The sequence below is a fragment of the Cavia porcellus genome, unplaced genomic scaffold, assembly GCF_034190915.1.
Source record: "Cavia porcellus strain 051 isolate PalLab524CR breed Dunkin Hartley unplaced genomic scaffold, mCavPor4.1 scaffold_8, whole genome shotgun sequence".
In the NCBI taxonomy this organism is placed as follows: Eukaryota; Metazoa; Chordata; class Mammalia; order Rodentia; family Caviidae; genus Cavia; species Cavia porcellus.
Window position 1 is genome coordinate 51,247,911 of NW_026947491.1, and position 12,964 is coordinate 51,260,874.

The 12,964-nt window shown below is 48.5% G+C and overlaps 1 long non-coding RNA gene across 2 annotated transcripts; it reads left to right on the forward strand.

The window, feature by feature from the left end:
- Positions 1-42: 42 nt before the first annotated feature.
- On the forward strand, positions 43-12,003 carry LOC134477343 (uncharacterized). Of its 2 annotated transcripts, none has more exons than XR_010049332.1 (4): positions 43-3,675; positions 3,854-4,005; positions 9,178-9,318; positions 9,877-12,003. It is a non-coding gene; the product is annotated as an uncharacterized LOC134477343 (long non-coding RNA). The 2 variants fall into 2 exon arrangements; XR_010049333.1 differs by having other exon boundaries at positions 9,936-12,003.
- The last annotated feature ends 961 nt before the right edge of the window (positions 12,004-12,964 follow it).

Genomic DNA, 12,964 nt, shown 5'->3' on the forward strand with positions numbered 1-12,964 from the left:
ACGCAAATTCCCCGAGGGGGGTGGGGTGGCGGGCGGGCAGGCTGGTGGGGGAGACTTGAAACCGCTCAGGCGCTCCGATTGGCTCGCTTGGAGAAAAGGGGCGTGGCCTTTCCTTACTATGCGGTGCCAGGACCCAACAACATTCCAATCACCACGGCCACGCCTCCGGACCACTCCCCCCCTCGCATGTCTGCAGCCTCCCAGTCTCCTCGGCCACACCCCCTTCCCAACTATTTAAAAAGGCCACTCCGAAGCTCACGTTTTTCTCGCTTGGTGCTTGGGTGTTTTTGTCGCTGTTCTAGGAGAGCGGTCTAGTTCCGCCCTTTGGGTAACCTGGGCAACCTGGGCGAGCCGAGAAGCTTAAAGTGGATTGGGCGGTGCTCAGGGCAGTTATTGGCTTGCTGCTTGGCCGTACTTAAGATGCACTGATTCACAGGAAAGAGTACAACCATGGAATCCTGAAAGGGCTTTGGGGAGAAGAGACGACCTAGGACTCCAGTGTCAAAGCTAGAACTGACCTCGGGACTGTGATCTCCACAGTTCAAATGAGACACACACCGGAGAAACAAGGCTTTACTGAGCCACTCATTTTATTCTTATTCTGGCACCCCCCCCCCAAGCCCATCCTCAGTCAGCTGGCTAGAAGTCTCTCAAACTAACATTTCAGTTCGGTGGACTTGGGCTGCCCTCTGCTTGCCCTTTAGGGCCCCATGGTGCCCTACCAGGGGACCCTCTTGGACTTTAAACTCAAATTCCCTGCTTTAGGTTGTAGGTAAGGGATTTCCACAAGGTGCTAGCTCCAGAAAGGCAGGTTCCGTCTCAGTAGCAGTGCTTTTTAGTGATCTGTATCTGCCTTGGGAGGAAGAGACCTGTTTAGGTCAAGATTGGCAGGACTGGTGTAGGGTGAATGCAAGAGATGCTTTCTGAGCTGCTTACAAGACGGATATGCTACAACTCAGTGGAACTCACTCTACCAAGGAAAGGGCTTCCAGAAAAAACGAGGAGGATTTGTCTGGGCCTTAGAGGATGGGGCCAGCTAGCGGGCCTTCTGCTGTACTTCCCATTGCCCAGCATGCATCAGGTCTTAGTGGTATTCAGAGGACAAGTCAGTCAAAACTTGTCAGGTCCTTTCAGGGTGTCACATAGGTGCCTGTGTGCCTTCACAGTACTTGTGCTTGCCTCTTCTGCTGTTCTGCACACACAAAACCTTTTTATATAACACCATTTTAATGGAAATGCTGTTTTTTTAAAAAAACGAAAGTGGCTCTTACAGAAGATCTGAATGATGCTTATGTAACTTTAAACACTGAGTTTGGGTAGATCCTAATTCATTAACAGAGAAAAAAGAAGTTCTGACATATGTACCTCCCACCATGAAAAGAACAGGATCTTCAAGATAAATATTCAGTAGTCAGGTTGCTAGGAAGCCCTTCTGGCCCTGCCCCTGCTCTCCTGCAAGGTAGGTCTGTTGCAGCAGGAGCAGAGACCAGCTGAGGAGGCCCTGGTATCACTGCAGTGGTCCGTAGAACAGTTTCACCTCTCCACTTTCATTTCCTCATCAGAGACACTCCATTCCCTATTAGCTTTGCAAAAATCATATACATTGTCTCATTTGGATGTCTCACTTTTTTTTTTTTTTTTTTTTTTTTTGGTCTTTTTTCCTTTTTATCGGTACCGGGGATCGAACTCGATGTTCAAACACGACTGGATGTCTCACTTCTTTGAGGTTAACAGAGCAGAGCAGAGATTATGCCCATTGTGTAGACAAACATTCTGGAAATAACTGACTCATCTGAGGTCTCCCTTCTGAGAAAAAAATCAGAACTAGGGCTTTTTTTTTTTCTTTTTGAAACAGGGTCTCGCTATGCAGTTCAGGCTGGCTTTGAGCTTGCTTTATAGCCCAGGCTGGTTTCCAATTTGTAGTAATCCTCCTGCCTTGGCCTCCAAAGTGCTAGGATTACAGGCATGCACCACTACAACTGGCGTTAGGGTTTGTCTTTAGATTTGAATTCCTAACACTTTACCATAGTTCTCTTTTTATCTATAGGATGAAGAAGATTCTAGAATCAGGTCATTATCTTTTCTTCCTGAGAAGTCTGACTTGCACCATCTCCTCTTGGAATCCCTCCTGGATGCTTATTCTCATATGAGGGCTTTATAGTGCCCTATATACACTCACAGGGCACTTACTACATTGTCTAGGAATGGTTTGTCTGTTGGCTTCCCAACTAGAAGGCATATTGAAATACTGTCCTCTTCATTACTGAATTTTTGGGGGACCTTCTGGCTTAGTGCCTGACAGAGAAAGGGCACATTTTATGAATTTGCTCTGTCCATCTTGACTTTAGGTCTTATCCAAGTTTCTTTTGTCCAGGGGTTCAGTGGCCCATGGCAAGAAACACATTTTGTGAGATATTGGAAACAAAAGTTTCATGGAGGAGCGTTTATCTTTGCTAAGTGCACACACTTTGATAATTTCTGTTGCAGGTACTGCATATTCTATTTCATTTTCAAAGATGCTCTTTAAGTAGAGATTTTATGACCCACCTCTGGGTTATGACCCAGTATTAGAACAACACTACTTTCACCTCCTGTGTGCTTACCTCCTTTCATTGGGTAGGAATCCAGTTGTTTCTGAAAGATGCAAAGAGATGACCCTCAAGCACCTCTTGCTCTGTCAAAGAAATGTTCATGTCTAACAGAAAGAAATCCTTCCCAGGCCACAGGCACATGGGTGTAAACAGATCCCAGCAGGAGGGGTGAATGAGGGAGATGTGTATAAGGGGAATCTTTCCAGAGGTTGATAAGGACCTCTGTGCCCCAGAGACTACAGAAGTTAGTGGTAATTTTATCGAACCGTAAAACCCCAAAATGCAAGGTTTGGATTCTTGGTGTCTGGGCTTCTCGATGCTCTGTCTCCAGACTGCTGGGAATAGGTCTCCAATCTTAAAAGCTCTCTGGGATCTCAGTGGGCCTCTTTCCTACAATTAAGGTGGTGAGGGAGGTAGATGCAAGTGGCCATTCTAACTTCTGCCCACAACAGCCTCATGCATAGGCTTCTGCCTACAGGTCCAAAGCCCATTGCTTCCTGTGTAACTTTAGGTGGCCCATATAATTTGGTTCAAAGATGATGGCCTAAAAGCCTTCCCAAAGACCCACTGGCTATCCTGGTCACCCACCTGCTCCATCCTTTGCCCTTAGTCTCTCTGAAAGGTTAGTGAGAAGCAACTTGGAAACAGCAGCACTGTCTGCCCCCGCTAGCTGGACCAGGGACAGTAGAGGTGGGGCTAACTTGGAGTGACCATCCTGTTGATCTCCCATGGCTATTGAAGTCAGACTGGGTGTTCCTGAGCTGAAGCTGGGGAAAGGGAAATGGAGCTGGAGGAACTTCCTCTAGGAGACATGCACGCCTTCCCTGGACCCTGCCCTTTCCCCCACAGACAGTAAGGAGTAAACAGAGTAGTCCTTCCTGAATCACTCAAATGTTATTTTGTTTAATTTTTATTTTTACAAATGGAACACATTTATTTTCTTGGTTTCCTGATTGTCCCTGCGGTCTGGTTCCATTCTGTTTTATAACTGGGAAGGTGTGGTCTTGCTACCAGGTCTTCCAGAGCTGTGTGTCATCCTGTCACAAGGCTTGTGCAGTGCAGTCCTGGCATCCCTTTGGCTAAGGTGAGGTGGGGTTCAGGAGGGAAACCAGGGACAGTGAGTGAAACTGTGGGGGTATCAGATACTGAAAGCTGGGGAGGAAGGGGAAGTGTGTGTGTGTGTGTGTGTGTGTGTGTATAACTGAACTGAATCCAGGACCTTTACACTGAGCTATATCCTTGCCATTTTAATTTTGAGACAGGCTTTTGCTATATTGCTCACCTGGCCTTGAACTTGTGATCCTCCTGCTTCAGCATCCGAGAGTGCTGGGATAACAGGCGTGTACCACCATTCCTGGCTTTTTTATAGAGCCTAGAAAACCTTGCAGGGGCTCTAGATGATGTATTCTACAAGGTATGGGCATGCTCATCATCCCAATTCAACCACTTAGCTCTTGGCTCAGTTTCCCCATATTAAATGAGATAATAGTACCTATTATCATCATCATCATCATCAATCATCAACTTTTCCTACAAACTTGTTCCTTCTGCAGCAGGTCCCCAAGCTAGAAACCAAAGTTACCCAATCGTTTTCCTCCCTACTCCTCCCTAGGCACAATGAGTCTTGAACATCAGTGGCTTCTTCCTGCCGAGTGTTTGTCAGGCCCTTTCTTACTTTTCACTCCCGGTGCCGTTCTCTCAGGAGAGGTCTGTACCAAGCTCCTAAGCAATCTTTTTCATTTTGTGGGTCCCAAATCCAAATCTATCCCTCGCTCTCCTAGAAAACGCAACTCTCACTCTGTCCACATGGAAGGATTCAGCAATTCCCCAAGACTTTCAGAATAAGTGTCCATCAGATGCCTGGCCTGGCACACAGGGTGCCCCTGGACTTGGCTTCTGGGTCCTCAGCCATCCCATCTTCTGCACTTTCCCCACACTCACCTGTGCTGCTGTTAAGCGTGGCTAAGTATCTGGGACTCTGCTCCTAACACCCTGTGCCAGCACACTGCTCACAGGCAATTCCACCCGAAACGAACACCCTCTATTTCCCCTCCTGTGCGGTCATTCATCACCCTTGAAGACACAATTCAGGCTCCACGTGGCCCTCAAATCCTCCTGGGTCCCAATCTGACTCAGATGCTTCTGATTTTTTTCCTGGCTTACTGACTTCTCCCACCACTGCAGTGTAACTGTCAGGGCAGGAGCTTCCTTCTTTTCTGCACACCCCTAAGGCCTCTCATAGAGCCTGGCACCCAACGCTGAGTTGGAAGCCCCTCCTAGCAGACACTGTCCTCTCTGGGCACTGCTGCTGTCCCTGGGGCATGGAGCCTGGGAAGCTGCCTGCCCCTAGGCACCACTTCTCCACCCAGGGCAGGGGAGCCCAGGCCCAGCACTGCTTGCTCCCTGCTCACCACCCCGGCACAGGACTCTGCGGTCCGCTCCGCCGACTCCAGGCTTAGGCCAAACACACTTGGTACCAACACGAGAAAGGGCACGTGGGGCGAACGATCCCGGAGCTACGCAGACCTGCGACCTTCCCACCCAGCCTTACATTTAATGCGGAAGTGTGTAAAAGATAACTACCTGGGGCTACCGAGAGTCCCTGACCTTGCCCTCCCCATCTCTGCTTGTGCAGCGCACAGCTCCCCCCAAGTCCTTCGAAGCCGCGTGACCTGAGCCCCCACTGACCACTAAAAGCAGGGCTCCAGCCCTTCTCCTAAATAAGGAAAGGACAGGGGCAGATCGAGTTCCCCGGCCGGTATTCACAGGTTCCCGGGACCAAGCCAAACCTCCTTCGCTCTAGCTCCACCCCGTTCGCCAGCCAGGAAAGGCCAGAAAGGGCCCCCCTTCCCCTCCCCCACCCTGCAGCGCCGCGCGGCTCCCCGCCCTCCCTGCCCCGCCCGCCTGGGGCACCGCCGGGGTCGCCGCATTCCAAAGCTCTGGCGGCTCTTTGAGGTCACGTGGCGCGGTGGGGGCGGGGCGGCAGGCCGCCTCTGACCCGGGCAGCAGTCCTCGAGGGCTAACAGTGATGCAGGTTCTGCGCTCTTCCCCTCTGACCCGCCAGGGGCCAGCTTTCTGTTGGGCTGGGGCACTCCTGGAGTTGCCCAGGCCCGCTCCCACCCTCCGGCGCCCACTGCGTGTGTGGCTGGTGCTGAGCACGCCCGCTCCGGGCCTCCCGACCTCGGGCAGCCCAGGCGCGGGCCGCATACCTTTCCCACAGGAAGTCACTGGCCGCAGTCACAAGGGCACGCCGGCTGCAAGGACTGCGATCTTGGCTCCTGGCCTGCAAGATGGAAGGGGAAGTGAGCCACTTAGTTTAGGCCAAGGTCTATCCAGAGTCCGTGGCTAGGCTGGTAGCCTCGGTTAAGCCAAGGTCTCAGACCTTTAGAGCTGAACTTTTGGCCAGAGGTCACAAAAGGGATAGATTTCCTTCCTCAGAGCTGGGCAGCAGGATACCCCCAGCAGCTCATGCCAGTGTCATGCAGTTGCATTAGAAAGCCTAGTACTGGAGCTGGCCGCGATCACAGAAAGGGGCCTGGCTGGAGCCAAGAGATTGGGAGTTGAGCAGCAGACACAGCTTCTCTGAGAAATAATGATCTTGTTGGAAGAAAGCAGAGTAAGCAATAGAATGGAGAAGGAGGCACGGACTTTTGCTTAGGATAGGAGGGAGGTCTGCAGCTGTTTTTGTGTGTGAATCATTAATTCACTCGTCTGAGTATGAGTCCTGACAGTCCTGCGTTCATCCATTTGCATAACACTGGCTCTTACCTAGCCCCTGTTCTGGGGCTCTGGTGAAGTAGAGTTCCTACCCTCCTGGAGTTTGTAGTTCAGTGGGAGAGGCAAACTGAGGGCCAGTTGCAATGCAGCTAACTGGCTACCCCCGGAGATGCAGAGGGAGCACACACTGGAAGAGGAAAAGCATTTAAGGCAGATTGGTGGATGTGGAGAAAATGCTGTCTAAATTCAGGCCTGGAGTAGAAATCGGACCTCTGTCACTATGGGCGAGAGTGGAGGAGGGCAAAGTGCCTGCAAAGCCCCAGAGGCACAGTTCTGAAACTTACAGGTTAGAAGAGCCATCCACTGATTGCCACCACAGCACAGAAGGAGATGCAGAAATCAGACCTGAGATTGAAAGCTAGGTGAGCTGATGAATGTGCCCACCCTGTAGAGGATGAAGCTGGAGGGACCCTTTCCCCTAGTCCACACTGAGTCCTGCAGGCATGCTGTAGGATGTAGCATCATAGCAATAGCTGCTCCTTAAATTTAATATTTATCTTATCAAAATAACTGCGCATAGCTAAAAAAAAAAAATCAAATGGTGCTAAAAGGTTTGTAACAAAAACGGAAGTCCCTCAGGCCTTTTTCCGTGGTCCCCAGGGGTCATGTTTTCGACTCTTAGCTGTTTTTTCTGGTATTTTTGTCCTTATTTCTATTTTATTTTATTTTATTTTTTTTGTCCTTATTTCTAAATAATATGTATGTACAGTTCCACTCTGCATTTGTCTAATTTGTCTACTTGTTTCGGTAGAGAAGGATTTTGATTCTCTGCTTGCCTCCTCTCCTGCTGCCACCCTATTATGATTTTTACCATAATGGGTTAAAACTGCTCAGGGATTTTGTTATCCACTTTGTAAATATTGTTCATTCTTGAGGCAAGAATTCTGGTTACATTTCCTTTTCTAATATAATGTTTTGTTGTCTGTTTACATTTTCTCTTGTACAATTTTTTTTTCTGGAGTTAATTGTCTCTTTCTTTTATTTGCTGTTTTCTTTGAATCTCTGGCTCTGTCTTCCCACACTCTTCAACAGTTCTGTGAAACACTCTTTCAGTACAGTTTTGCATATGAGCAAATCTGTCATGGGAAATCTTATCAGTTCTATCTTTTTTCCCCTTGAGGGTATTTGTCCCAGAGTGCTCCATCCTAGCAGTTTTCTCTAGATGTGTTGGTTAGTAGACCTGAAGTGTACCTGCTGTTCTGGACTTTTGTTTTGTTTTGTTTGTACTAGGAATTGAACTCAGGACCTCATGCTTGTCAGGCAGGCACTGTACCACTGAGCTAAATTCCTGGCCATTCTAGACTTATGATTACCAGTGGTACCCTGTCCTGGGAGTGGGCACTGGTGCAGTGTGAGCAGGTATTCTTCCCCTGAGCTACACCCCTAGCCCAGTCCTGAACTCTTTTCCTCTGTGAGTTCAAGGCCACCCTGAACTACATAGGGAGACCTTGTCTCAAAGCAATAACAACAAAAAGTATCAACAGTGTTGCAATGGTTGATACATTGTGTCAACTTGAGAAGTTTAGACGTTTAATTGAAGCAATTTAGCAGGAGCCAGGGTCCCTCACTTTGTAAACATCCTCATCATATGCAAGAGGAAGGCAGAGAGATGGTGTGAGCCCTACACCTGTCCTATGGAGCCCTAACCTGCTCATAACATAGGGAAGAAAAAGAGGCTTGCTCTCCCCAGCTTTTGCTCTTGTTGTCTTCTGCTGCCTTAAAGGGTTGCCCCTGTGCCATGCCACCCTGCCTTGGAGGCAGCTGATTACAGACTAAACCTCCACAAACTATGAGCTACGTAAACCTTTCCTTCCTTCATTTTGGGCATCAGATTTTTTTGTTCCAGCAATGAGAGAAACATAACTAAGTCTTTTCACGTTTTCTTTCTTTTAAAAAAAGTTTCACATTTTTTGAATGCATGCAGCATCTTATCCTCTTGAGGGTGTTGCCTCTCCTGGCATTGTCTCTGTTTCCTCTGGTTTCGGGTATTCTGTTGCTTCCATCTGTATCATGTTGTGGACTTTCCTCAACTACCAAGTTGCCATGGCTGTCCCTCAGTCTTAGAAGGAGGCATTAGAGAGCCAGGTGGACACACCCTGAGTGAGCTTATGGTGGGACAGTCAATGGCTGGCTGATGAGACCCTCACTGAAGAGCACCACTGTTAGTGTCAGTCACCTTTTTTCTCTGGCACAGTTTGGTTTTTCCAGAAAAAGATCCTCTAGTGACTTCCACTCAGTGTTTGATCCCACTCCCTCTTCTCCACTATAACCCCACCCCGTCAGCAAAGTCCACTGTCTGTCTATTCTGTGTCTGCTGTGTGTTGCATGAGTGGGGTAGGGGACACAGTGGTCCCCTGTGCTGGGTATGGCTGGGTTTCCTGAGGCTAACTGCTCCTTAAGCAATCCCCAGGCCCTGCCTTCTGATTTATTTATGTATTTATTTATTTTCTGCCTTCTTATTTAGTTGCTATTTCCAATTCCTGAGCCTTTTTGGGATTCCAAGGGAAGAATCAGCTTGTGTCTTGTGGGAGTGCACCCAGGGTGTTTGGGTCTGCCTTTCCAGGGCCCTGTGAGGTCACTGGTCACTCTCATCCCATCTGCTGTTTTCATGTGATGTGGGCTGGGATTCTAAATGTCTCCTGGTTCGAATGAGGATGGACTTTGGCTTTCTGTTTTTTTGTTTTTATTATCATTGGGGGAGTGACTTTTGAGAAAGGGGGCCTTTACTATCTTGTCACTAGGAGTTAGAGGTGTCATCCTGTGGACATATCAAAGTTCATGGCAGATATTCTTGGTTTTGCTGACAAAGGTGCAAGGAGGAGGTCATCTGTCAGGAGGAAGGGGCGAGGGGCGGAGAAGAGTTTCCAGAACTTGGAAAGCCACGGAAGAAATTTGACTGGAAGGTCCTGTAAAGAGGAGAAGTGCTGGTGAGACTTACTGGGCAGCACTGGTGAGTACAGCAGAGGGACTGTGGGTGCAGGGAGCAGTGGGCTTCAGCTTACATCTTGGCACAAGAGGTGTAAGGACCATTCTCAAGCCAGAAAGAGGGCCAGTGAGATAGCCGACTGTGGTGCTGACCTGTGCAGAAGGGGATAAGACCATCTGAATGGCCTGTCACATACTGATCCCAGGCCAGGTTCTTCAGAGCAGGTTCCATGTGAGGCGGAGTGGAGGAGGAAGGAAAGGGTTCCAGGTGACAGAAGGAAGGAGAGTTGAAAAATTTGAGGTGGGGACAGGTCCGAGTGATGACGGACTCTGTCCAGAGATGAGAGAGGGGCTTAAATGCAGAACTGCACAGCAGCAAGTCCCCTAGGAGAGTGAGAAATGGGGAAGGGGAAATGGGAGCTTAATTGTTTACGTCTTCTGCTGAAAGGTGGCAGATGGGAGGGGTCAGTCATCTAGGTGGTTGGTTTCTTGGGCTCCAAAGAAAGATACAATTTTTAAAGGGAGGGTGGTCACTTCAGTCCACGTCAGTGTTTCTGACATCCATGTGACCTGTCTTCCCTAGGTTATGTAGCTTGAGGTAGCCTAAGCCCTGAGCCTCACATACTGTTCTTGAGGTCCTAGGACTGTTCCCACCTGAGTCTGGTTGGTCATTCCATCTGATCTAACGGATGTGTGATGACATCTCTCCTGCTGACAAATGCTGCTGCTCTCGTCCTTACTGCTCAGCCCAAGAATGTCAATCAGCCAGGGCTGTGTGGTCACAGGCCACAGAAACCAGCTCTGGCTAACTGGCAGAAAAACAATTTATTAGAAAGTTATTGGATACTTCATAGATTCACCAGCCACTTCCTATCCTGAGTGTGTGCACACTTGCATGTGCATTTGCACATTGGCAAAGCCTTGATTCTGTCCTGACATTTACCCGCCCTGTACCCAGGAAAGGAGACTGCTTCCTAAGCCACAGAGAATGAATGCTGATGAATCTCAGCCACTGGGGTGCTTCCTGCCACATTAGTGATCAGGCATAGGCACATGATGCAGCCCTGGCCAAAGAGACATAAGGGGAAGCCCAGAAGACCAAGGATTTTGGAAAGAATCACAGAGAAGCTGACTCAGAGCCTTGCTTTTATTGAAGGTGGAACTAACCCTCTCTATGAAGAAAATAAAATGATAGACTTGCTCATTTGTTTGAGCTGGAGGTTCTGACATAAATGCCAGCTATCCTGTTCCTCCATAGCTGTTGGGGTGAACAGAGGAAAGTAAGATGATGGATACAGGGTAGGAACAATAAAAGAGTTTACAAAATAAAGGAGGGTGACTATTTTTGCAGACAGAAGAATTACCTAGTAGGAAAGAGTTGACTGAAAATGCTAGAAGAAAGAGACTAGCTGGGGCAGAAGACCTCCACCTAGTTGGTGGACACTGCATACCAGTCACCATGAAAGGGCCTGGGATGTAGGATGAATGGAAAGTCAAGTCTCTGCTCTTAGGAAACTTTCTGCCGGGGTGAGGCAGGGAGGCCAGGAACATGTGCCAAGTGCTTGGTGCCTTTGTCTCCCCATGCCCATCCAGTTCCAGCCTGGTTCCCTTAACAGTTCAGACAATCAGTTGACACTTCTCCTTGTCCTTTTTTCTGTCTTTTTGAGTCAGGATTTCACTGTGCAGTTCAGGCTGCCCTTGAACTTACTTATAGGCCAGGCTGGCCTCAAACTCGAGACAGTTCTCCTGCCTCAGACTCCCAAGTGCTGGGATTACAGGGGTAATCCTTTTTAAAAATTTTTTTTGGTGGGTACCAGGGATTGGTACCCATCATGCTTGCCAGGCAGGGGCTGCACCCCTGAGCTATATTCCTGATACCCCAGTTGACAATTTTGAAGTCTTTGCTTGTATTTGTGTGGGTGACAGAGAAACAGTCAGTGGCTTCAAGGAACTATTTAGTTAAGGTTTCATGACACTGAATCTGAAACAGGTTGTCAGCAAGACAAGGACACAGCAGAGTTACAGACCCCATAATGTGAGAGATTAGGGCCTGAGCAAACTGACAGCCAACTGGATGGAATGTGTCAGGGGTCATAAAAATCCACACCTAAGAGGTTGACCAAGGTATTTTCTAAAAAGAAAATGTACACAACCTTGGACCCAAAATATCTGTAGGCTTAGAGCTACTGAGCTCTATACACGGGACCAATCAGAAAGCAGTATTCTTGGGTTGGGTGGCGGGTTTAGCTCAGCAGCGCAAGTGCCTGCCAGGTAAGCACCAGATTGTGAGTCTCATTCCCACTACCAAAAAAAAAAAAAAAAAGAAAAGAAAGCAGAAAGCGGTATTCTCAATCCTTCATTTGAATTTGGTTGTTTTACAGGACCAATTAGAAGATGTTATTCTCAGTTCTTTATTTACAGTTAGGCATGAGCAATCAAAAGACACCATTTCTGATCCTTCATTTACATCTAGTGAGAGGCCAAGCAAGTTTTTGATAGGACAATTTATATCTTGTGTGAGAACGAATGAGTTTTCCACAGGGCAATTGTCCCCAGAGCCATATTTGCATCGGGTGAAGGCCAGTCCAGGTATTTTGGATACTTTCCCTTTAGGCTTGGAGCCACAATAAGCCCTTTTCACTGGCCTGCTGTTGCCCTGTAGAATATACTTCTTTTTAGCCTTGAATAAAACTATACCCTCTCTGCCTTCTCTGTGAGTCTTGTCTAGTTCTTTGTTCAGGACACCAATAACCTAGAAAAACAGATCCCTGGGCTCCCCTTCCCCGTCCTTTAACACAGGGGCAGCCGCTACCTGCCACCTGTGGCCTATAGTGCATTGGTTTCTCTGCTGTCTACTGCATTGGTCACAAACCCCTGAGCCTGTCACCAGCAGTCCTCTTCTCTCCCCCTGCTCCCTTTCTCACCGAGATCTCTTGAGGGGGAAGCTGAAGGCTAGTGAGTGAATTCTGCTCCTCCAGTACACGCTTCCTTCTGTCTCCTGGGATGTGGAGGAGGAGGCAGAGCAGGGAGGGACCAGCCAGTGGGACTGAGATGCCTTTGCTCAAAGGTTCCAGTGCCCAGTAGGCTCTTCACAGATAGCCACTTTGGAGGACTTGCCCAGCATGAAGACCTGGAGCTGAACAGATAAGCCGGTATTGAGTGCTGACCTTGTGCCCAGGTCGGTTGAAGAGGCGCTTTTCTTGTATTACCTCACAAGCTTCTATGGTAGGAATTTTAGCTATTCCATTTTACAGTTGGGAAGCAAAGGCCCCGAAAAGTAAGGTTTCTTGTCCTCATCAAACAAACAACTAGTGGCAGAGCCAAGACTTAACTGAACTGAAGCAGCCTGACTGCAGCATTCCCAATTGACATCACCATGCGCACTGCCAAATTGCTTATTCCAGGAATTCCCCTTCCCTGTGCCACAACATATTAAGGATGGAGCTAGATGCCATTTTGAGCAAGGACAAGTCTCCACACTCTGGGCCCAGGCAGAGAAGGAAGAGCTGGGGTCTGAGAGACCAGGAATTCCAGAAGAGACACTGGCATTTTGGCTATTTTTCCTGAATATTCCTCTAAACAGGAAGCTGTAGCTTTTGCTTTGCCAGGTAGCTCTCTGTTCTAATTAACACCAGAGCCAGCCTTTAGCCAGAGCTCTGCCTGTAGTTGGA